At 38.7% G+C, this 25,505-nt stretch overlaps 1 protein-coding gene and 1 pseudogene across 2 annotated transcripts in view; both read left to right on the forward strand.

The window, feature by feature from the left end:
* Positions 1-25,505, forward strand: part of WDPCP (WD repeat containing planar cell polarity effector) — a 496,574-nt gene that overhangs the window by 64,508 nt on the left and 406,561 nt on the right. The gene's annotated exons all lie outside the window — the stretch shown is intronic.
* LOC131381395 (uncharacterized) lies at positions 8,026-8,631 on the forward strand (annotated as a pseudogene).

The following is a 25,505-nucleotide window of genomic DNA, read 5'->3' on the forward strand; positions in this document are numbered from 1 at the left end:
GGAATACTATGCAGCCATAAAAAAGGATGAGTTCATGTCCTTTGTAGGGACATGGATGAAGCTGGAAACCGTCATTCTGAGCAAACTATCGCAAGGACAGAAAACCAAACACCGCATGTTCTCACTCATAGGTGGGAATTGAACAATGAGAATACTTGGACACTGGAAGGGGAACATCACACACTGGGGCCTGTCATGGGTTGGGGGTAGAGGGGAGGGATAACATTAGGAGATATACCTAATGTAAATGATGACTTAATGGGTGTAGCACACCAACATGGCACAGGTATACATATGTAACCTGCACATTGTGCACATGTACCCTAGAACTTAAAGAAAAAACAAAAAGCATGCCTGCCCTTTGCTCTGTTAGATAAACTAGCTTGATTTTCTAAGACTGCTTGCTATTTTTGAAAAAATAGTCAGAACAAAGCAGTGCCTTGCTTGCAGAAATGTGAGAGACTTCTAGAGAATTATTGTACAGCACCTCAAAACATAATTTTTATCCTTATTTCACTCATATTCTAAAAAATAAAAAGTTATTTCTTTTCATGGCTGACACTCCAAGTTTATGAGGAACCTTGTTTCAGTGGCTGTGTGTTCTCTTCCCTAATCTCCATTCATCGAATATTTATTGAATACTGTGATACATTGGGGAATATTATAGAGCAAATTTATGTGGCTTTCATTCTAGTTCATGTACTCAGATGAGTAAGCAAAGAAATAATCAAGGTAATCCTGGACTAGGATAAGCTCAATAAAGTTAAAACCAAAAACTGGGTTTGAAGTATGGGGGTTATTGGAGAAGACTTTTAGGAAGAAACAACATTTGCAAGGAGATGTGAATCATGAGAAGCAGCCAGCCATGTGAAAACCACAGGGAAGAGATTTCTACATAAAAGAACATCAAATATAAAGGCTCTGAAGCAGGAATGAGCTTGATATTTTTTGAGGAATAGAAAGCACCGGTTTCTGGAGGATAGTCAGCTATGGAGGAAAATGGTAAAAGGTGAATTTGGAAAGGTAGGTCATGGCAAGAGGTTTGAGTTTTATTCTGATATCTTTAACCTTTGTTACTCCCCTGTATCTTTCCTCTCGATTTAGAAATATTTTAGGCCTTTTCCCTTTAAAAAATTCATTTTCAAACAGTTGCCACTGCTTCTCCTTTTCACCCCAAATATTTTAAAATAGAGGAGAATGAAAAGATAAACATGATAGTGTTGAACAATACGAAATAATGCCATCAAAAATTGTGAGGAATTCCTGAGAGACAGAAGCAGAAGGCTGGAAAACAAGTACTCAAAATGACACACAAGAAAAAACAACTGTACATGAAAGTAGAGCCTCAAAAACTTCAAGACTTGGTTATAGGGCTCTGTGCCTTAAATAGAAGGGCTGGTATGTCTTTTTTCCCAATTCCTCCTCTGTTCTCAAGATATGCGTGTGCATGGGAGAGCACATGTATGTGTGTGTACACACACACACACACACAGAGTAGCAACAGCAAGCAACAGAAGTATTTGCCCTTTCCTGAAATTCAAAAGCCATACATATATAAGGTAAGCCACTTATCTGGGAAAGGCTTCTGGTGTGGTTGTTGCAGCCTGAGGAAAGAGCACAACCTGAAGTGACTTGGGACTTACCTATGTTACAGACACAGGTGGGAGGAAAAAATGAAAAGGAAAGGCAGCCTTGCCCAGGAGGAAATTACATTAAAGTACTCCAGTGTAGTTTACCAGTGTAAAGCTCTTCTTTTTTGCAGTTAGGGTGCCCTCAACTTGCCTCCCTCGGCCCACGCATCTTAATGTGGCCACGGCCACTAACATAATGGCAGTCAGCCCTTCTCTCTAGGAAAGAGACCAGATGGAGGAAACAGAGCCCTGTGTACTCATCAACTTAGACCTTCATTTATAAATATGAATGATAGCCCAGGATCATCAGACATTTAAGAAAACCAATAGCCGGAAAAAGAAGAGCCAAGATGAGCAGACAATGGATTTGGATGAAACTTGGAATTTAAAGAATAGAAGAGTACCTAAAATGTATTTTAATCAATGATTCCAGAAGTTAATAAAATAAGAACAGATCACTATCCAAAAGAAGCAATGAGAGAAACAGACTTTTTTTTTTATTTTTATTTTTTAGTTTTTATTTTTTTAAATTTTATTTTAGGTTCAGGAGTACATGTGCAGGTTTGTTACACAGGTAAATTGCATGTCACAGGGGTTTGGTGTACAGATTATTTTGTCACCCAGGAAATAAGTATAGTACCCAACAGGTAGTTTTTCTGTCCTCACCCTCCTTCCACCCTCCACCCTCAGGTAGGCCTTGGGTCTGTTGTTCCCTTCTTTGTGTCCATGTGTACTCAGTGTTTAGCTCCCACTTATAAGCAAGAATATGTAGTATTTGGTTTTCTGTCCCTGTGTTAGTTTGCTTAGGATAATGACCTCCAGCTCCATCCATGTTGCTGCAAAGGACATGACCTTATTCTTTTTTTTGGGCTGAGTAGTATTACTTTGTGTATCTATACCACATTTTCTTTATCCAGTCTACCATTGATGAACTTTTAGGTTGATTCTCTGTCTTTACTATTGTGAATAATGCTGTGATGAACATAAGCATGCATGTGTCTTTGTGGTAGAATAACTTATATTCCTTTAGGTATATACCAAATTGTGGGATTGCTAGGTTGAATGGTAATTCTGTTTTAAGTTCTTTGAGAAATCATTATCTCCCATTGTGAAGGTTGTCCATTTACTCTGTTGATAGTTTATGTTGCTGTGCAGAAGTTCTTTAGTTTAATTAGATTCCATTTGTTAATTTTTGCTTTTATTGCATTGCTTTTGCCATCTTCATCATGAAATCTTTGCGAAGTCCTATGTCTAGAATGGTATTTCCTAGGTTATCTTCCATGGTTTTCATAGTTTTAGGTTTCACATTTAAATCTTTAATCCATCTTGAGTTGATTTTTGTATGTGGTGAAAGGAAGGGGCCAAGTTTCAATCTTCTGCATATGGCTAGCCAGTTATCCCAACACCGTTTATTCAATAGGGAGTCCTTTCCCCATTGCTTGTTTTTGTTGACCCTGTCGAAGATCAGAGAGTTGTGGTTGTATGGCTTTATTTCTGGGTTCTCTGTTCTGTTCCATTGGTCTCTGTCTGTTTTTGTACTAGTACCATGCTGTTTTGGTTACTGTAGCCTTGTATTATAGTTGGAGGTCAGGTAGTGTGATGCTTCTGGCTTTGTTCTTTTTGCTTAGGATTGCTTTGGCTATTCTTTTTTGGTTCCATGTGAATTTTAGAATAGCTTTTCCCAGTTCTGTAAAAAATTGTCATTGGTAGTTTGATAGGAATAGCACTGAACCTGTACATTGCTTATGGGCAGTATGGCCATTTTAACAATATTTCCTATCCATGAGCATGGAATATTTTTTCATTTGTTTGTGTCATCTCTGATTTCTTTGAGAAGTGTTTTGCAATTCTCATTGTGGAGGTGTTCCACTTCTCTGGTCAGCTTTATTCCTAGGTATTTTATTCTTTTTGTGGCTATTGTGAATGGGATTGCATTTTTGATTTGGCTCTCAGGTTGGATGTTGTTGGTGTGTAGGAATGCTACTGATTTTTGTACATCGCTTTTTATTTTTTTGAGACGGAGTTTCACTCTTGTTGCCCATACTGGAGTGCAATGGTGCGATCTTGGCTCACCACAACCTCCACCTCCTGGGTTCCAGCAATTCTCCTGCCTCAGCCTCCCGAGTAGCTGGGATTACAGGCATGTGCCACCATGCCCAGGAAATTTTGTAATTTTAGTAGAGATGGCGTTTCGCCACATTGGCCAAACTGGTCTCGAACTCCTGACCTCAGGTGATCCGCCTGCCTCGGCCTCTCAAAGTGCTGGGATTACAGGTGTGAGCCACCGTGCCTAGCCTGTTCATTGCCTTTGTATCCTGAAACTTGCCCAAGTTGTTTATCAGATCAAAGAGCTTTTGGGCAGGGACCATGGAGTTTTCTAGGTATAGAATCATATCATCTGCCAACAGGAATATTTTGACTTCCTCTCTTCCTATTTGGATGCATTTTATTTCTTTCTCTTGTCTGATTGCTCTAGCTATGACTTCCCTTACTATGTGTAATAGGAGTTGTGACAGATGACATCCTTGTCTCCTGGTTTTCAAGGAGAATGCTTCCAGCTTTTGCCCATTCAGTATGATGCTGGCTGTGGGTTTGTCATAAATGGCCCTTATTATTGTGAGGTACGTTCTTTCGATGCCTAGTTTGTTGAGGGTTTTTAAAATGAAGGTATGTTGACTTTTATGGAAAGCCTTTTCTGCATTTATTGAGATGATCATGTGGTTTTCATTGTTAGCTGTTTATGTGATGAATCACGTTTAGTAAATTTACATATGTTGAACCAATCTTGCATTCTAGGGATAATGCCTACTTGATTGTGGTGGATTAGCTTTATGATGTGCTGCTGGATTTTGTGTGCTAGTATTTTGTTGAGGATTTTTGTGTCTATATTCATCAAGGATATTGGCCTGAAGTTTTCTTTTTTGTGTGTGTCTATGTCAGGTGTTGGTATCAGGATGATGCTGGCCTCATAGAATGAGTTAAAGAAGAATCCCTTCTCAGTTTTTGGAGAAATCTCAGTAGGAATGGTACTAGCCCTTCTTTGTACATTTAGTAGAATTTAGCAGTGAATCTGTCTGGTCTAGGGTCTTTTCTGGTGGGTAGGTTTTTTATTACTGATTTAATTTTGGAACTACTTATTGGTCTTTCCAGGGATTTAGTTTCTTCCTGGTTCAGCCTTGGGAGGTTGTGTATTATCAAGAATTTACTCATTTCTGGTAGATTTCCTAGCTGTGTTCATAGAGGTGTTCATAATAGTCTCTGAGGGTTTTTGGTATTTCTCCGGGGCAAGTGGTAAATCCTCTTTGTCATTCGTGATTGTGTTTATTTAGATCTTCTCTCTTTTTCTTTATTAGTCTAGCTAGTGGTCTATCTTATTCTTTCAAGGAACCAGCTCCTGGATTCACTGATCTTTTGTATGTTTGTGTGTGTGTGTGTGTGTCTGTCTGTCTGTCTGTCTGTCTGTCTTGATTTCCTTTAGTTCAGCTCTGATTTTGGTTATTTCTTGTCTTCCGCTAGCTTTGGGGTTTGTTTGCTCTTGTTTCTCTAGTTCCTCTAGGTGTGATGTTAGGTTGTTAATTTGAGATCTTTTTAACTTTTTGATGTGGGTGTTTAGTCTTATAAACTTCCCATTTAGCATGTTTTCACTCATAAGTGGAAGCTGAACAATGAGAACACACAGCGAGGGGAACATCACACACCGAGGCCTGCCGGGGGGTGGGGGGCTAGAGGAGGGATAGCATTAGAAGAAATACCTAATGTAGATGACAGGCTGATGGGTGCAGCAAACCACCATGGCACGTGTATGCTTGTGTAACAAGCGTGCACACTCTGTACATGTATCCCAAAACTTAAAGTATTAAAAAAAACAAAAAAAAATTGCTTTGGCTGTGTCCCGGAGATTTTGGTATGTTGTATCTTTGTTCTCATTAGTTTCAAAGACCCCCTGATTTCTGCCTTAATTTCACTGTTTACCAATAAGTCATTCAGGAACAGGTTGTTTAATTTCCATGCAATCGTATGGTTTTGAGTGATTTTCTTAGCAATAATTTCTATTTTTATTGCACTGTGGCCCGAGAGTGTGGTTGCTGTAATTTTGGTGTTTTTTAATTTGCTGAGGGTTGTTTTATGCCCGACTGGGTGGTCAATTTTAGAGTATGTGCTATGTCCAGATGAGAGGAATGTATATTCATTCTTTTGGTTTTGGGTGGAGAGTTCTGTAGATGTCTATTAGGTCCCTTTGGTCCAGTGTTGAGTTCAGGTCCCAAGTATCTTTGTTAGTTTTCTGCCTTGATGATCTGTCTAATACTGTCAATGGGGTGTTGAAGTCTCCCAGTATTATTGTGTGTTTATCTAAGTCTCTTTGTAGATTTCTAAGAACTTTACTTTATGCATCTGGGTGCTCCTGTATGGGGTGTGTATTGAGCCTTCTACCATTATGTAATGCCCTTCTTTGTCTTTTTTGATTTTTGTTGATTTAAAGTTTGTTTTGTCTGAAATTAGAATAGCAACCCCCTGCTTTCTTCTGTTTTCCATTTGCTTGGTAGATTTTTCTCCATCCCTTTACTTTTGAGCCTATGGGTCTCATGGCATGTGAGACGAGTTTCTTGAAGACAGCATATCATTGGGTTTTGCTTCTTATCCAAGCTGCCACTCTGTGCCTTTTAATTAGGGCATTTAGCATGTTTACATTAAAGGTTGGTATAGATATGTGTGTATTTGATTCTGTCATGTTGTTAGCTGGTTATTATGCAGATTTGTTTGCGTGGTTACCTTATAGTATCACTGGTCTATGTGCTTAAACGTGGTTTTGTAGTGGCTGGTGACAGTCTTTCCTTTCCATATTTAACACTCCCTTTAGGACCTCTTGTAAGGCAGGTCTGGGGATAACAAATTCCAAATTCCCTTAGAGTTTGCTTGTCTGAAGAGGATCTTATTTGTCCTTTGAGTATGAAACTTAGTTTGGCTGGATATAAAATTCTTGGTTGAAAAATCTTTTTTTTTTGAAATAGGGCCTCACTCCATTGCCCAGGCTGATGTGCAGTGGCACAATCATGGCTCACTGCAGCCTTGACCTCCCCAGGCTCATGTGATCCTCCCACCTCAGCCTTCCGAGTAGCTGGGACCACAGGTGCATCCCACCATACCTGGCAAATTTTTAATTTTTATTTTTGTAGAGATGGGATTTTGCCATGTCGCCCAGGCTGGTCTCAAACTCCTGGGCTAAACTGATCCATCCATCTTGGTCTCCCAGAGTGCTGGGATTACAGGTGTGAGCCATCACACTTGGATGAAAATTCTTTTTTTAAAAAATGCTTAATGTAGGCATCCAATTTCTTCTGGCTTGTAGGGCCTTTGCTGACAGATCTGCAGTAAGCCTGAATGGGATCCCTTTCTAGGTGACCTGCTCTTTCTCTCTAGCTGCCTTTAACATTTTTTCTTTCATTTTGACCTTGGAGAATCTGATGACTATTTGTCTTTGGGATGATCTTCTTTGGTAGTATTCTGCAGGAGTTCTGTGCATTTTCTGAATTTGAATGTTGGCCTCTCTAGTAAGGTTGGGGAAATTTTCATGGATGATATCTTGAAATGTGTTTTCCAAGTTGCTGGGTTTCTCTTCCTCCCTTTCAGAGATGCCAGTGAGTTGTAGATTTGGTCTCTTTATATAATCCCATATTTCTTGGAGGTTTTGTTCATTTTTATTGCTTTTTTCTTTATTTTTGTCTGACTGAGTTATTTTGGAGAACCAGTCTTCAAGCTCTGAGATTCTTTCCTCAGCTTGGTTGATTCTTCTGTTAATATTTGTGATTTAATTATGAAACTCCTGTAGTGTGTTTTTCAGCTCTGTCAGATCAGTTTGGTCTTTCTTACAATGGCCATTTCACCCATCAGCTCCTATATTGTTTTATTATAATCTTAATATTCCTTGGATTGGGTTTTGACTTTCTCCTGAATGTTGATGATCTTTATTTCTATCCATATTCTGAATTCTGTATCTGTCATTTTAGCTAGTTCAGCTTGGTTAAGAACCATTGCTGGGGAACTAGTACGGTGATTTGGAGGTAAGAAGCCAATGTTTTTTTGAGTTGCCAGAGTTTTTGTGCTGATTCTTTCTCATCTTTGTGGGCTGATGTTCCTTCAATCTTTGAAGTTGCTGACTTTTGATTTTTTTTCTTTTATCCTCCTTGATGCCCTTGGGGGTTTGTCTTGTGGTGTAAGGTGGGTTCAGTTGACTTCTGGATAATTTTAGGGGCCCAAGGCTCAGCTCCTCATTCCTGGGGTGCATGCTCTGACTCTGGGGAGGTGGTATCAGGCCCCCAGATTTGTTCTCTCACCCGCCGAGGTTAGGAAACTTCTGTGCTGGAGGGGCTGAGGTGTTCCAGACTATTGGTCACTAATGGTGGTGCTAGCCAAAGCTCTTTGGGCAGTGGCAGTGGGATCCATGCCTCTTTGCATTTGCCAGCCACATGGCAGAGTGCACTCTCATAGTCTGTGGCAGGGCACTGGCAGGTGCAGGAGTGCCAGCCTCTCTGTGGGCATTTGCAACAGTGGTGGTATTGGCATGGGGGTGACCTGGGGCACTGGCAGGTGTGGGGTTGGCATTCTCCATGCCCATGTTCCTGCGGGTGGCAGTGGCTCTGCAGGGCAGAGGGCAGGGCTACTGGTCTCTGTGCGTAGGTTTACGGTAATGGTCGGTATGGGGCGGGGCGCTAGTGAAAAGAGGCTGGTGTTCTCTTTGTGCATGAAGGTGCTGGTGACACTGATGGTGCAGTTTGGGGGCTGGGGCAACTGGTCTCCTTGTGTGCCTTCAGGTTGGCAGTAGCAGCATGGAGGGGGGGTGGCAGGATGTGCACATGCTGACAGCAGTGGCACAGTGGGTGCATGTGTACCGTGCACTGGCAGTGAATGGGAGGTGAGGTTTGCCCAGGTGCACATGTACCAGCAAAGGGATATGGGGGTGGCCATGGATGAAGGGGAGTCTGTGGGTGGGAGGTGGGCATGAGCAGGTTGGTGTGCATTTGTGGGGGCCGTTGTGCTGGAGTGCTCTAATGGTCAGATCCAGTTTGCCCCTGCAAGAGCTATGATGTGACCCCATGTGGTACCCTAGTTGGATATCCAAGGCTGCACTGTAAGCAGGCATGGTCAGGCTGGGGCCCCAGGAGAGGCCAGGTGAAGGGGGCTGCTCAGGTTGGACTGGCCCTGTCTCATGGGCAAGATTGTCCTGCACTGTTCAGGTCTGACAGTTCCCCTAAGGCTAAAGCCTCCTAGGGGTGCCTGGTGAGCTTTGGGGGTATGGGCATCCATGGCCATGCTCCACTACAGATGCTCCCACACCAAACCCTCTGGGCTCCTCACTGGCTTTAGTTCTGCCGCTACCACTCCTCTATGCAGCTCTCCCTGCCAGCTCAAGTGTCTGTGAGGGTTATGGGGCCTCCTGCTACCAGAATTCCAGAGGTTCCTGGTGAAAGCAGATGGCCACTCACCTGCTCAACTCACCCTGTCTCTAGGAGTCACTGGGGACCAGAACAGGTCCTGGTGTTGGTAGCCATGTGCTGTGTTCCCAGCTTCCTTCCCCTTCTGATCAGGATTTGTGTCTTCCCTCTGTCCACTCCCAGTGCCATCCCTTCATCCACCCAATGCCTTCCCTCTGAAGATCAGAAAGAGGTCTTTGGAATTAAAAATATAATTTTTAAAAATATGAAACTAGGCCAGGCGTGGTGGCTCATACTCATAATCCCAGCACTTTGGGAGGCTGAGGCAGGTGGATCACTTGAGGTCAGGAGTTTGAGACCAGCCTGGCCAATGTGGTGAAACCCCATCTCTACTAAAAGTACAAAATTAGCTGGGTGTGGTGGCACATGCCTGTAGTCCCAGCTACTCGGGAGGCTGAGACAGGAGAATCGCTTGAACTTGGGAGGCAGAGGTTATAGCGAGCTGAGATCGCACCACTGCACTCTAGTCTGGGCAAGACAGAGGGAGACTCATCTCAAAAAAACAAAAAAACAAAAAACAAAAACAACAAAAGAAAGAAACTAAAAATAATGCTGTATGTGTGTGTGTATGTACATAGAGAGCAAAACAATGTAACAGATCTAACTACAGATTGAAATAGTAATATGACATATAAAACAAAGAAACATTTACAGATTTAAAGCTAAAAGACAAAATGTGACAGGGAAGTTGAGACATAGAAGGGCCATCCTGTAAATGCAATAAAACTAGAAATTAAGAAATAAAGGATGGCTCCCTGCATCTAACCTAAGGCCTTAGGGAACTATTCGTATTAGTGGTTGGAATGGGGCCCTGGACCTTGCTTCAACCAGTCTCTACTTGTACAAGTTTTATATATTGGAGTCTTATATAATGTTTTATTATAAGAAAAAGTGTTCTGCCAGAAAAAATGTTTGAAAACTATTCATCTGTGGGATACATTTAGACTTATTGCATTTTATCCTAGGTTCTTTATAATTTCACCCCAATTTGTCTTTTTTGGGGTAATAAAAGGAGAATATGTACAAGTGACAGGCAGAGGCAATCTCACATGGGTATATAAGCCAGTATAAGGACTTCGAAACATAGGCAATGAAAATCTTTTGAAGGGCCTTAGACAAATGATCTAATTCATATATTTAAAATATACTTTTTATTAAATATTATACATAATATATGAACATAAAATAGTGTTATATTTTTATAGGAAATGGGTTATAGGGACTCAAAAGTCAAAATGGGAGTCTAGTCAGAAAGCTATTGAAGTGCTCTAGGCAAGATAAGATGAGGGCATAAACTACAGTGGTAATAGTAGAGATGAAGAAATAGAAAGATTAGGATGTAGTTTAGAAGAAGACGAGCCAAGAAGGGAAAAGAGGACCTGAAGTGGTGACGGATAGTGAGATAGACTTCAAAGGGTAGGTTTTTATTTTTCTTTTTTTGTCTTTCACTTCTTTCTCCCACCTTCTTCCTTACCTCCCTGTTTCTCTCCCTGTCCTCATCCCCCTATATAAAAGAGTGAGTAATTTTATATAGCTGTCGTGTTGCTGGGAAAGGAAAAAGAGTTTGTGTTAAGAGTGGGAAGGTTGCTCACATTTAAGATGCATTACTCATATTTTAGAAAAGAATATCAGAACTTAAAAAAAAAAAACCATTATCCTCACAGTTTCTGTGCATCAGATATTTGAGAATGGACCAGATAGGCCATTGTGGCTCAAGATTTCCTATGAGGTGGCAGTCATCTGAAGGCTGGCCTGGAGCTGGTGGATTTCCATCCAAGGTGGCTCATTCACATGGCTGACAATGATGTGCTGGTCGTTGGCAAGAGTCCAGCATCCCCTCCTCTTCACATGGGCTTCCCCACAGGCTGTTTGAGTGTCTTCACAACACAGTGGCTGGCTACCCTTCTCACTCTGGTCAGAGGAGACAGATGTCAGTGAATGAAGGCTCTGAGCCTCACAGAGGGCTGTAGCAGCCCCATCATGAGGCAAAGTAGTCAGAACTTTAAAAATAAAAGTAGGTAGAAGAAATAAGACTAGTGTTTAATAAATCAGCAGAGTGACTAAACAATAATCTATTGTGTATTTCAAAATAGTAGAGAATAATTTGAATGTTCTCAGCATAAAGAAAAGATAAATTTTGAGGGTGATGGGTATCCCATTTACCCTGATTTGATTATTACACATTTATGAATGTATTGAAATATCACATGTACCCCAAAATATGTCTATTATGTATCAAAAAATTGTTCTAAATACCTTACAATGAAGGAAGCATGTAGTGACAAAATGATGGGCTTTGGAATTAGACAGATTTGTGTTAAAAATATAGCTACATCACTTTTCCACTTTATAAAGTAGGGAAATACTACCTTATATGGTGATTAGAAAATCTTTTTTTTTTTTGAAATGGAGTCTGGCCCTGTCGCACAGGCTGGAGTGCAGTAGCGTGATCTTGGCTCACTGCAATCTCCATATCCTGGGTTCAAGCGATTCTCCTGCCTCAGCCTCCCAAGTAGCTGGGATTACAGGCGTGCACAACCACGCCCAGCTAATTTTTGTATTTTTAGTAGAGACGAGGTTTCACCATGTTGACCAGGCTGGTCTCGAACTCCTGGCCTCAAGTGATCTGCCTGCCTCGGCCTCCCAAAGTGCTGGAATTATAGGCGTGAGCCACTGCACCCAGTGGTGATTATAAAATCTAAATGTGAAAATGCACGTAAAGCATTCAACACATAGTAGGCGCTCTATAAATAACTGGGAAGAGAACTTTCTTCTTGATCAAACATAAAATGAGTAACATTAAAAGTTTTGGTGATTTTCCAAATTTGCCAAGATTTAGAAACAAATGCAATCTCTAAAGGCAAATTGCACTTTTCCTAGGACAGTTATTTAAATTATAAGTGAGGGGTTAATAACACCTCACACAAATGCAGTTTTTAGGAATTGACCATTTCTTTGTAACAGCATTAAACCTTTTATTGAGCATCTTTAATGGAAAGTACGTTTGAGTGTGCCACATATTGGATAACGTGCAAGTCACACTATGAAGTTTATATTTGAGATAACTAAATCATGTTCAGATATCAATTTTGTAAATTAGGCACTTTACGTAAGTCTAAATTGGAATGTTCATCAAAAGAGAATGTATCGTTATCAGTGCTTGTGCCAAGTCTACCACACACTCGTATGTATTAAGCTGTACCAGAAGAAATTAATACTCCTCTGGTATAGCTTACTGAAAAGCTTTTAATTTATAAATATATTAAAATATTTTACAGTTAAAATATGTATATCATCTAATTTTCATTAGAAAAAAACTGACACACAGTATTTATTACCTACTGAAAAAATGGCAAACTGTCCTTTAAATACCTAGGCATCTTCTCGTTGGCTGGAACCGACTGTGATGATTTACAGACACACAGCTGCAGCCTGAATTGGCACCAAAACCAATTACTGATGCTGTGTTATTTGCTGCCCTGACCCTGGCTAATTTTTCTTGAAAGAAGGGTTTAGGAAGAGAGGTTGCAAATACAGGAGTGGCAAGAATAATTGATAGTTCATATCTATTCTGTCTTAAAATATAAACCCTCTTTTTGTCCTGAGAATCCTCTAGCTACCACTCTCTCTCTATCCACATCTGTGGCTTCAATTGCAGGGTTGGCTCCTAAACCCGTATTTTCATTCCAGATCTAACTCCTGAGCTCTATATCTGTATTTAGGTGTTTAACGTCTATCTAGAGCTATAACTTAGCCTGCCGTTCTATAGAGCATGTAACTCCTACATAATAAATGCTAACTGTGGGCAGCCCAGCAGTTTTGTACCTATTTTTAAATGCCAGGTGACATCATGGAATGTTGCAAAGCCAAAGTGCTGAGTTATCCTGGAAAAAATCCTAGTTGCACTTCTAATAGAAAATATTCTTTCATGGAAAGTGCCTGTCGAGGTAATATGATTAGCTGTATCAATGGTGCAACCCACGTAGTTAAATGGACCATCAATTTGAAGGAAGAATAAGGGATGCACACCAAGACATTAAAGGCATTAGCACAGGAGAGGGCACAGCACCTGGGATGAGGCATTTACTCAGTGTTCACTGCTATTCCCATCTTCAAATGTGTTCTGAGTGAACTTGGTAGGAGGTGGGGCACTTAAAAAAATCCATATAGCCCATATATGTAGTATAAAAGGCCAAAGAGTTCTACAAGGCTCATTACTAGCAACAGCATTCATCTTTCCCAGCTCTCTCCAGAGGCAATCAATTTTAATTCTTTCGTTATTTCTTCTGGCATTTGCTTCCATGTTTATAAACAACATGCATGTACTTATTTCATCATTTTTTAAATTTTAATTTTTAATGGAAGAGAACTTAACTCTGGAGGGGTAGCAAGGGGTGATACTTTTCCTCACCCATTATAAGAGTTAACAGCCAACACTCCTTTAACAAAGGACAGGTAAACAAGAGAAAAGCATAGTAAATTTATTTAACCGAAAGTCTTATGTGACACAAGAGCTTTCAGAAATGAAGACCTAAGGATCCAGGGAAAACTTTCTATTTTCATGCTTAGGTTCAATGAAGAATGGACAGTTGTGTAGAAATGTGACTGGACATAGTGGGGAATAATGGTAATAGACTGAGAGGGGAAACCCAGCAAGGCTTGTCTGTTCAGATTTATCTTGGCCTCTCTGTGTAGCATTCCTTCCTTAGAAGTATGGGGCAGGACCCCTGTGGAATGAGGGTCTTCAAGAGAGAAAGGAGAGAGTAACCTTTCTAGTTTTTATGGCTTGCTTTGAGGGAGAGGAGTTCTAGTGTCTATGACACTTGAGGAAGAGGAATTCTGGTTTCTGTGAATCACTTTTGGGGGAAAAAGAGGAGGGAGACAGGAGAGCAGTAGAACATCTGAGATACCTTGCTTCAGAGGCCTTCAAATCCCCTTTAAAGTGCTCAGCATGCCAGAGTGCCATACTCTGGGGTCTAGTGATCTGAGCCTGAACAACCCCTGCTTCAGCACTCATCCTCTCCCCAACATAACTTCCTTTCTCCCCTCCAACATGGTTGTGCCACCATTTTTGGTTAATCGATATTGTATGTTTACATTTTTCTAACGATGTAAATATTCAAAGCAAAGCCCATATAATCATGTAGCATACTATATTTTTTGTACAACTTTTTTCTCTGCAGTAAATAATTGCCTTTACTTTTTAAATATGCTTTTTTAATAGACCTATTATTTCTTAATTCCCAACTTCCCCAGAAGTATAAGTCTTCTTTAAGTAAGTTCAGAAGCCTCCGGCCTCTATTACTCTGTAAATTTTATTTTTCCTTGAAGCTATCCCTCTGAAACTTCTTTGCTCTCCTGCTTAAGCCTGAATTTACTGTCTTCCTCATGAGACACAGATATCCTTGTAGGATTTCCTTTCATCATTATTCTGGAAATTCTTTGTTCTTGTGTTGAATCCCTTATTTCCTGGATTCTTTTTTTTTAATTTTTAAAAATTATACTTTAAGTTCTGGGATACATGTGCAGAACGTGCGGTTCGTTACATAGGTATACATGTGCCATGGTGGTTTGCTGAACCCATCAACCCGTCATCTACATTAGGTATTTCTCCTAATACTATGCCTCCCCTTGCCCCCCAACTCCCAACAGGCCCCAGTGTGTGACGTTCCCCTCCCTGTACCCATATGTTCTCATTGTTCAACTCCTACTTCCGAGTGAGAACATGAGGTGTTTGGTTTTCTTTTGCTGTGTTAATTTGCTGAGAATGATGGTTTCCAGTTTCATCTATGCCCCTGCAAAGGACATAAACTCATTAGTTTTTTATGGCTGCATAATATTCCATGGTATATATGTGCCACATTTGCTTTATCCAGTCTAACATTGATGGGCATTTGTGTTGGTTCCAAGTCTTTGTTATTGTGAATAGTGCTGCAATAAACATACATGTGCATATGTTTTTATAGTAGAATGATTTATAATCCTTTGGGTATATATCCAGTAATGGGATTGCTGAATCACATGGTATTTCTAGTTCTAGATCCTTGAGGAATCGCCACACTGTCTGACACAGTGACTGAACTAATTTACACTCCCACCAACAGTGTAAAAGCGTTCCTGTTTCTCCACAGACTCTCCAGTATCTGTTGTTTCCTGACTTTTTAATGATCGCTATCCTAACTGGCATAAGATAGTATCTCATTGTGGTTTTGATTTGCATTTGTTTAATAACCAGTGATGATGAGCTTTTTTTCATATGTTTGTTGGCTGCATAAATGTCTTCTTTTGAAAAGTGTCTGTTTATATCATTTGCCCACTTTTTGATGGGGTTATTTTTTTCTTGTAAATTTAAGTTCTTTGTAGATTCTGGATTTTAGCCCTTTGTCAGATGGATAGATTGCAAAAATTTTCCCCCATTCTGTAGGTTGCCTGTTCACTCTGATGGTAGTTTCTTTTGCTGTGCAGAAGCTCTTTCGTTTAATTAGATCCCATTTGTCAATTTTGACTTTTGTTGCAATTGCTTGTAGTGTTTTAGTCATGAAGTCTTTGCCCATGCCTATGTCTTGAATGGTATTGCCTATGTTTTCTTCTAGGGTTTTCATAGTTTTAGGTCTTACATTTAAATCTTTAATCCATCATGAGTTAATTTTTGTATAAGGTGTAAGGAAGGGGTCCAGTTTCTGTTTTCTGCATATGGCTAGCCAGTTTTCCCAACATCATTTATTAAATAGGGAATCCTTTCCCCATTGCTTGTTTTTGTCAGGTTTGTCAAAGACCAGATGGTTGTAGATGTGTAGTGTTATTTCTGAGGCCTCTGTTCTGTTCCATAGGTCTATATATCTGCTTTGGTACCAGTACCATGCTGTTTTGGTTATTGCAGCCTTGTAGTATAGTTTGAAGTCAGGTAGCGTGATGCCTTCAGCTTTGTTCTTTTTGCTTAGGATTGTCTTGGCTATACGGGCTCTTTTTTGGTTCCATATGAAATTTAAAGTAGTTTTTTTCTAATTCTGTGAAGAAAGTCAATGGTAGCTTGATGGGAATACCATTGAATCTATAAATTACTATGGGAAGTATGGCCATTTTCATGATATTGATTCTTCTTATCCATGAGCATGGAATGTTTTTCCATTTGTTTGTGTCCTCTCTGATTTCCTTGAGCAGTGATTTGTAGTTCTTCTTGAAGAGGTCCTTCACATTCCTTGTAAGTTGTATTCCTACGTATTTTATTCTCTTTGTAGCAGTTGTGAATGGGGGTTTGCTCATGATTTGGCTGTTTGTCTATTACTGTTGTATAGGAATGCTTGTGATTTTTGCACATTGATTTTGTATCCTGAGACTTTGCTGAAGTTGCTTATCAGCTTAAGGAGATTTTGGGCTGAGACGATGGGGTTTTATTTATTTATTGAGATGGTGTCTTGCTCTGTCATCCAGGCTGGAGTGCAATGGCTTGATCTCAGCTCACTGTAACCTCCACCTCCCAGGTTCACGCCATTCTCCTGCCTCAGCCTCCCGAATAGCTGGCACTACAGGCACTCACCACCATGCCTGGTGAATTTTTTTTGGTATTTTTTAGTAGAGACAGGGTTTGCCATGTTGGCCAGGCTGGTCTTGAATGCCTGACCTTGTGATCTGCCTGCTTTGGCCTCCCAAAGTGTTGGGATTACAGGCATGAGCCACCGCGCCAAGCCAGATGATGGGGTTTTCTAAATATACAATCATGTCATCTGCAAACACAGATAATTTGATTTCCTCTCGTCCTATTTGGATACCCTTTATTTCTTTCTTTTTCCTGATTGCCCTGGCCAGAACTTCCAATACTATGTTGAATAGGAGTGGTGAGAGAGGGCATCCTTGTCTTGTGCAGGTTTTCAAAGGGAATGCATCCAGCTTTTGCCCATTCAGTATGATACTGGCTGTGGATTTGTCATAAATAGGTCTTGTTATTTTGAGATATGTTCCACCAATACCTAGTTTATTAAGTGTTTTTAGCGTGGAGTGTTGAATTTTATCAAAGGCCTTTTCTACATTTATTGAGATAATCGTGTGGTTTTTGTCATTGGTTTTGTTTATGTGATGAATTATGCTTATTGATTTGTGTATGTTGAACCAGCCTTGCATCCGAGGGAGGAAGCCGACTTGATCATGGTGGATAATCTTTTTAATGTGCTGCTGGATTCGGTTTGCCAGTATTTGTATAAGGATTTTTGCATTGATGTTCATCAGAGATATTGGCCTGAAATTTTCTTTTTTTGTGTCTCTGCCAGGTTTTGGTATGAGGATGATGCTGGCCTCATAAAATGAGCTAGGGAGGAGTTGCTTTTTTTTTCTGTTGTTTGGAATAGTTTCAGAAGGAATGGTACCAGCTCCTCTTTGTACCTCTGGTAGAATTCGGCTGTGAATCTGTCTGGTCCTTGGCTTTTTTTGGTTGGTAGGCTGTATATTACTGCCTCAATTTCAGAACTTGTGTTTGGTCTATTCAGGGATTCAACTTCTTCCTGGTTTAGTCTTGGGAGGGTATATGTGTCTAGGAATTTATCCATTTCTTCTAGGTTTTCTAGTTTATTTGTGTAGAGGTGTTTATAGTATTCTCTGATGGTAGTTTGTATTTCTGTGGGATCAGTGGTGATCTCCCCTTTATCTTTTTTTATTGTATCTATTTGATTCTTCTCTCTTTTCTCCTTTATTATTCTGGCTAGCGGTCTATTTTGTTAATGCTTTCAAAAAAACCAGCTCCTGGATTCACTGATTTTTTTGAAGGGTTTTTTGTGTCTCTATCTCCTTCAGTTCTGCTCTGATCTTAGTTATTTCTTGTCTTCTGCTAGCTTTTGAATTTGTTTGTTCTTCTTTAGTTCTTTTAATTGTGATGTTAGGATGTCAGTTTTAGATCTTTCCTGCTTTCTCCTGTGGGCATTTAGTGCTATAAATTTTCCTCTAAACACTGCTTTAGCTATGTCCCAGAGATTCTGGTACATTGTGTCTTTGTTCTTACTGGTTTCAAAGAACTTATTTATTTCTGCCTTCATTTCATTATTTACCCAGTAGACATTCAGGAGCAGGTTGTTCAGTTTCCATGTAGTTGTGCGGTTTTGATTGAGTTTCTTAATCCTGAGTTCTAATTTGATTGCATTGTGGTCTGAGAACCTGTTTGTTTTGATTTCCATACTTTTGCATTTGCTGAGGAGTGTTTTACTTCCAATTATGTGGTTGATTTTAGAATGAGTGCTATGTGGTGCTGAGAAGAATGTGTATTCTGTTGACTTGGGGTGGAGAGTTCCGTAGATGTCTATCAGGTCCACTTGGTCCAGAGGTGAGTTCAAGTCCTGTATATCCTTGTTAGTTTTCTGTCTCGTTGATGTGCCTAATATTGACAGCGGGATGTTAAAGTCTCCCACTATGATTGTGTGGGGGTCTAAGTCTCTTTGTAGGTCTCTAAGAACTTGCTTTATAAATCTGAGTGCTCCTGTACTGGGTGCATATATATTTAGGATAGTTAGCTCTTCTTGTTGAATTCAACCCTTTACCATTATGTAATGCCCTTCTTTGTCTTTTTTGATCTTTGTTGGTTTAAAGTCTGTTTTGTCAGAGATTAGGATTGCAACCCCTGCTTTTTTTTTGCTTTCCATTTGCTTGGTAAATATTCCTGCATCCCTTTATTTTGAGCCTATGTGTGTCTTTGCATGTGAGATGGGTCTCCTGAACACAGCACACCAATGAGTCCTGTCTGTATTCAGTTTGCCAGTCTGTGCCCTTTAATTGGAGCATTTGGCCAGTTTACATTTAAGGGTAATATTGTTATGTGTGAATTTGATCCTGTCATTATGATGTTAGCTGGTTATTTTGCCCGTTAGTTGATGCAGTTTCTTGATAGTGTGAATGCTCTCTAGATTTTGCTTTGTTTTTGCAGTGGCTGGTACTGGTTTTTCCTTTCCATATTTAGTGCTTCCTTCAGGAACTCTTGTAAGGTGGGCCTGGTGGTGACACAATCCCTCAGCATTTGCTTGTCTATAAAGGATTTTATTTCTCCTTCACTTATGAAGCTTAGTTTGGTTGCATGTGAAATTCTGGGTTGAAAATTCTTTTCTTTAAGATAGTTGATTATTAGCCCTCAATCTCTTCTGGCTTGTAGGATTTCTGCAGAGAGATGAGCTGTTAGCCTGATGGGCTTTCCTTTGTGGGTAACCCGACCTTTCTGTTTGGCTTCCCTTAACATTTTTTCCCTCATTTCAACCTTGGTGAATCTGACGATCATTTGTCTTGGGGTTGCTCTTCTCGAGGAGCATCTTTGTGGTCTTCTCTGTATTTCCTGAATTTGAATGTTGGCCTGTCTTGATAGGTTAGGGAAATTCTCCTGGATAATACCCTGAAGAGTGTTTTCCAACTCGCTCCCATTCTCCCCGTCACTTTCAGGTACACCGGTCAAATGTAGGCTTGGTCTTTTCACATAGTCCCATATTTCTTGCAGGCTTTGTTTGTTCCTTTTCATTCTTTTTTCTCTAATCTTGTCTTCACACTTTATTTCATTGAGTTGATCTTCAATCTCTGATATCCTTTCTTCCACTTGACCAATTCGGCTATTTATACTTGTGTATGCTTCATGAAGTTCTCGTGCTGTGTTTTTCAGCTCCATCAGGTCATTTATGTTCTTCTCTAAACTGGTTGTTCTAGTTAGCAATTCCTCTAACCTTTTTTCAAGGTTCTTAGCTTCCTTGCATTGTGTTAGAACATGCTCCTTTAGCTCGGTGGAGTTTGTCAGCACCCACCTTCTGAAGCCTACTTCTGTCAGTTCGTCAAACTAATTCTCCGTCCAGTTTTGTTCCCTGCCTGGATTCTATATCATCTGCCTTCTTGGGTTTATTTCATCCTTTGGTGTGACACATCCTCCAGTAACTTCCTTAAAAATAATACATGATTGTTAATTTTTGAGACTTTGGTCCTCTGAATGTTTTTTTCTAACCTCACACTCAAGTGACAATTTGGCTAGATATAGAATTATAGGTAGGAAATAATTTTCTTTCAGAAATTGAAGGCACAACTCCTTTGTCTTCTAACAAATCCCAGTGTTGTGACTGAGAAAGTCTGTTGCCCTGATCCTTTTTATGTGACCTATTTTTTTTCCTTCTCTGCAAACTTTTAGTATATTTTATTTATCTCCAGTATTTTGAGATTCCACAATAATATGCACAGGGATTGTATCTTTTGTAATTCATTGTATTGGGTACTTAGTGATTTCTTTCAACAGAGAAAATCATGTACTTCAGTTCTGGGGAATTTTCTTGCATTATTTCTTCATAATTTCTTTCCTTCCATTGTCTCTGTTTTTTGTCTTAGTCTGATGTCTGACTAAGAATCACTGTGACTGATCACTCAAACTCCTTCTCTCTCTCTCTTTCTCTGTATATTTCTTTTTTTCTTCTGGGAGACTTCCTCAAAAGTATCTTTCAAGTCTTCTTTTATTTGTTTTTGTTTTGGCTCTCATATTTTTATTTCCAGGAGTTCCTTTTCTCCCTGTTTTCAGCATAGCCTTCCCACTCTCAGCAATGTTTTACTTCTAAAGATGCTCTGATATAATCTCTCACGAGTCCATTTTCAGTTTTCTTCTGTGGTAGGGAGAGATCATTGGCCAACTGTGTTGACAGGGAAGAGCACCTAGAATTCTAAGTATTATATCCATAGACTTTCAGTTCTCTTGTTTTCAGTTCTAAGCACAGCCATTTCTTCAGAAGTACTTGGTGCTTCCAGTTGCTGAGCTTTTCTAGGGTTCCAGTACATGTGCTTTTTGACTTCATCCACCCCGCCATTGGTACTTGCTTTCTGCTTTCTCAGATCTGTTGTCAGTTATCTCTTGCCCATCTGCTTTTTGCCCTCCAAAATTTTGATGACATCTGTTTTGTGGTTATCTTGCCACTAATTCCTTTGCCTTGTGAGGTTTTTTTCTTTTTTCTCCTTTATCATTTTTGTGAGAGTTTGGGAGAGAGTCCAAATAACTACATGTGCTCAATCCCCCACCTTTTTTTGGATGGTCCTCTATGTAGGACTTTGTATATGTTGCCAAGTTATTTGGAGCTGGTCTTGCTGCCAAAGGAAATCAAGCATTGGCATATACCATGTTTCCTTGCTTCTAATTTACCATTGGTTTTAAGGTACTGTTCATTTAGGTGCAAGTTTGATGAAAAAAAGCAACACTATATTAAATGTACACATTGATTATAAGATACATAAAACTTCAGAAACTATCAAATGTGAATTGTAGTGACTTTAGAATTAGTAAATTTGTGTGGATCACATGCTTGATATTGATTTTTTTTAAAGAAGTTTCAGGTTCTGATAATGAATATATGATTTCTATTTTTATTGCGACAGAGATTTTGTTAGATGCTAGAAATTATAACTCTCTTCTTTGTACTAAATTCCTGGACATGGTTCTGTTTTATTTGCCATACTCTGATGTAATTGTATTCATTATTTTTTTCTCCTCCATCCCCAAGCTCCCCCACTAAGTTTTGATATCCTCAAGAACAAGTTCTTTGGTTTGTTAACTTCATATTGTGAATGCCTATCATGGTGCCTCTCAGTGGTTGCACTTAGTAGATGCTTTGTAAATGTAGGTTGAACCATACTAAAAATAATTAGAAGATAAAATGATATCCAGTGAAACTCCTTTTTTTCACTTAGGTATTTTTGAGATCAGACTCATTATTTTGAGGATATTGAATGTTCATGAAAGAGAAGCACATTTATTGAACAGTTATTTGCCACAAATTTTCAAATATGTTTTTCCATTTACTCTTCTATGTCTTAATATAGAATTAAAAAAGCATAGGAAACATTTTTTATTAATCTGTAACTTGTTTGGGCTTTAGGGCAAAACATGGTCATAATCTAGAATCTTCCTTATTTTATTCTACTGATTTTTAAATATCAGGTAATAATTTCCTACTATATTAGGGAATTAAGATTTTAAGCTGTGATGATGTATGCCTGTGTTAAATATAGTTCGGTGAAATTGATCCCTTCTCAGGGGACCTTGGTGGTTTATTCACAGGCTTTCATTTCAATGAGAAAAGGCTGTTCTTTCCTAAGTTATCTACTTTGGTTCTCTATTCAACCATTGAAACAAAATACTAAAAATTTTGTGTAAGTAAGAACACTGTGACAAACCGTTAGTAAAGTTGAAAGCAAACAATCAGGGAAGAAAGAGTATGAAGGAAGATCCAATTACAATATTAAAGAATTCACTGCAGAATTCTTATAAATTGTGACTATTTAGGGCTTGTTTACATTTCATTAAGAACTTGTCATAAAGACTAAGGGGCTGAGAACTTAATGGGAGCCACTACCAAATAAGGGTAGTCAAAATAGAAATAAAGCTTCTGCGATATAACACAATAACTTAACGGGAAGACCTTAATTTATTTACCAATCAGACATAAATATTAATAATTCATATTGGAGCTTACTTTTATATCATCTGTGAAGTTTGCTAAGCAATAGTGGGAAGATTCTTTAGGGCATAAGAAATATAAAGTTTAATCTGATGTTTAGATACATCAATTTACTTATAAACTATTGATATACTAATTTAAAACACTCCTTAGTCATTCAGTTAACTTTCTCCAAGAGCTTTCTAAGCAAAGTAAATTAAAGTAAAAGTTGGTCAGAAGATAGTTTCCATCGATATCCCTTTCCATGGATTAATTATACAAGTCTAAACTGACATTTGTCTCAGGGGTCAAAAGGCTCCATTTAGCACAGCATTTAGGCAGAGGGAGAGAGAGTTGAAAGAGCACTGCACAGATAATCTGTGGACAGAAATTTTAGTCCTAATTGTTCCTCTAAAAAGATGATTGAATTTGTGCAAATTACTTTACCCTCATAGATTTCAGTTTCCATATTTATAAATTAAGGGGTTTAGGGTCTCTCAGAGTTGATTTATGGGAGAGGAGGTACATGGACTCTTTGGAGAAACTGCTATTCCCTGCCCAGAAAAATATTTGTAAGAATACATGAATAAAATACATAACACACACACACACACACACACACACACACACACACACACACACACACACACACAATTTAGTACGTAATTTCAGAAGGCTCTTGTGAGGATTAAATGAAATAATGAATATAAAGTGCATTTAGTAGGTATTTTAAAATGTTATCCACCTTTCTATTCTCCATGTTAGGAGGGTTCTTTAGCTTCTAAGTTTTTCTAGAAGCCATAGAAAAAAAGTTTTTCAGGTCTCTTTTGGAAAAGAAATATTTAAAATATACAACTATCAAGTTGCGTGAGATATTTCAGTTTTTATAAGAAGCCATTTCTTTCAGCAGTTACTAGAGTTTGTTTTTCAGAGGAGCAGGTAGCCATCTGTCATCAAACTGTTGACAAGTGAAATCTGACAAGGTAGAGGTGGTATAGCTGCAGGCCACTCCAAAATTTTCCACTATCTTTTCTATTTGTAGATAAAGGATTTCTTTTCTTTTCTTTTTTCATTTGAGCTCACTTCATAGCAGTCTTTGATTTCTATGCTTTTCAAAACAATAACCCTGAATTGACAAATTATTTTGGTATTTAAGCATTGGTTTAGATAAGAGCATTTCAGTGTTCTCTTGCCTTTATTTTAGCTATTTTGGAGTTATTCCTGAAATTCAATTTATTTTCTCTTCAAAGTTACGTTTTTTTTCAGTTTATTCAAGTGTAGCATAAAATGATATTTATAGAGTTTTAATGTAGAATTAATTATCATTGTTACATTGCTAACATTTCTGTTTTCCTTGTCCTTTTATTGTTGTGGTTGAGGTACATCCTAAAAAGAATGAAGTTCATGTTTTTGAAGATCAGAAAAGTCGGTATCTGTGTTGAGTGGAGGTGGTGAGAGGTGATGATGATGATGATGATGATTTGCTGATGCAGGCATACCTCCCCCCAATGCCTGATATAAACTATTGCAATTATTTTTTGAGGTCATGGAAAAAATGCATTTCAACTAGATAGAAGTCTCTTTGGGATAATGGAAAATTGTGTGCAGCAAAATATTTAAAATGAGCATTAGCAAACAAGATGTTTGTATTAATAGGAACCTAGAAAATGACTATGCAAAGGTCAGCACCGATCTTTAAATATTAGTGAAATTTAATTTGTTGCATGCAATGAGTAGAAAGAAGAGGAAGCAGACCACAATGAAGAAGCCATTGATAAATTGTCTAAATGTCAAAACTGCTTATAATACGGAAAATGTTAAATTGACAAGATCTATTTAACTAAGTGAATTAAACCGTTGAACAATGCCCTAGAGAAATATTTTCCAAATTTAACTAAAACAAAAGATTTTAAACGATTTTTGCCACAATTCTTTGATGAAAGTGAAGGGATTCCTACTTTTCTTTCTAGGCATAGAATTTGTTGTAACCTCTTTTAGTAAGAACGGTGCACAGATTATCTTGGAACATAGAAATCTGTCACCTTTTGCTTCATGTTGAAATAGCATCATCTGACCAGTGGTTAGCAGCTGTAAAGAACCACAGTCTGGCTGGGGTCTAAATCTCTTTGGCACTTTGCACAGCACTAGCTTAATTGAGTTTAAAGAGCTTTTTACGTTATGCGCAGTTTTTTTTTTTAAATCAGATTCTACATTCTCTTATTTTCTTCATATATAATGTTAGTGAAAAAAATTTTAAATGACTAAACATGCACAAACTTCATAACAAAGGACTAATATTATTCATACACACATAGGGATAAAGAACTTAATAGAAAGATGAGCAAAATATAGGAACAGGTAATTTATAGAGGGAACAAATTGTTTTAAAAATCCATGAAAAGATGTTTGGTTTCAGTAATGAATGGAAAAATGAAACTTGAAATTACAAGATAAATTTTCACCTACCAGGTTGGCAACAACTTAAAACTTGGATAATGCTGCATGCCGTTGAGGATATAGGAAAAAGTACAGTCATGTTATGGGTGGAAATGTAAATTTACCAATCATTTTGGAGGCTAATTTGGCAATACCTATCAAAAGGTAAAGTGTGCATGTATATTTTCATGGTTATATTATTTGTAAGGTAAAAAGTAGAAACAGATTGTTGTTTATTAAGAGAATGGATAAGTCAATTATGGTCACTATTCAATTGAACATATTGTGGATATTAAAAAATTAGGTAGATCTATCTGTTTATGCTAACAGAGTATCCATGATGTGGTGTTCAGTGAACAAAGCAAGTTGTATATATAGTAAAATTTTATCTTTATAAAAACACAAAACAAGTCAGTATGGGTGTGCACATGTTGTAAGTACATTTAGAAAGTCTGGAAGGCCACATGCCACACTGTGCAGTGGCTTCCTTCAGAGTGAGGAGGGCAGCTTGGAGGAGAACACATTAA

The sequence above is a fragment of the Hylobates moloch genome, unplaced genomic scaffold (genome assembly GCF_009828535.3).
Source record: "Hylobates moloch isolate HMO894 unplaced genomic scaffold, HMol_V3 SCAFFOLD_15, whole genome shotgun sequence".
Taxonomy (NCBI): Eukaryota; Metazoa; Chordata; class Mammalia; order Primates; family Hylobatidae; genus Hylobates; species Hylobates moloch.